The following is a 1025-nucleotide window of genomic DNA, read 5'->3' as shown; positions in this document are numbered from 1 at the left end:
ATACATAACACGAAAGAAAGGAGGGAGAGGACTACTAAGTATAGAGGACTCCGTCAACATCGAGAACAGAGCACTGGGGCAATATCTGAAAACCAGTGAAGATGAGTGGCTAAAGAGTGCATGGGAAGAAGGACTAATAAAAGTAGACGAAGACCCAGAAATATACAGACAGGAGAACGACAGACAGAACAGAGGACTGGCACAACAAACCAATGCACGGACAATACATGAGACAGACTAAAGAACTAGCCAGCGATGACACATGGAAATGGCTACAGAGGGGAGAGCTAAAGAAGGAAACTGAAAGAATGATAACAGCGGCACAAGATCAGACCCTAAGAACCAGATATGTTCAAAGAACGATAGACGGAAATAATCATCTCTCCCATCCCAATGTAGGAAGTGCAATACGAAAAATGAAACCATAAACCCACATAGCAAGCGAATGCCCGGCACTTGCACAGAACCAGTACAAAAAGAGGCATGATTCAGTGGCAAAAGCCCTCCACTGGAGTCTGTGCAAGAAACATCAGCTACCTTGCAGTAATAAGTGGTACGAGCACCAACCTGAGGGAGTGATAGAAAACGATCAGGCAAAGATCCTCTGGGACTATGGTATCAGAACGGATAGGGTGATATGTGCAAACAGACCAGACTTGACGTTGATTGACAAATTCAAGAAGAAAGTATCACTCATTGATGTCGCAGTACCATGGGACACCAGAGTTGAAGAGAAAGAGAGGGAAAAAATGGATAAGTATCAAGATCTGAAAATAGAAACAATAAGACGGATATGGGATATGCCAGTGGGAAATCGTACCCATAATCATAGGAGCACTAGGCACGATCCCAAGATCCCTGAAAAGGAATCTAGAAAAACTAGAGGCTGAAGTAGCTCCAGGACTCATGCAGAAGAGTGTGATCCTAGAAACGGCACACATAGTAAGAAAAGTGATGGACTCCTAAGGAGGCAGGATGCAACCCGGAACCCCACACCATAAATACCACCCAGTCGAATTGGAGGA

The sequence above is a fragment of the Macrobrachium nipponense genome, chromosome 25 (assembly GCF_015104395.2).
Source record: "Macrobrachium nipponense isolate FS-2020 chromosome 25, ASM1510439v2, whole genome shotgun sequence".
Taxonomy (NCBI): Eukaryota; Metazoa; Arthropoda; class Malacostraca; order Decapoda; family Palaemonidae; genus Macrobrachium; species Macrobrachium nipponense.
Note: the sequence above shows the minus strand (reverse complement) of the source record.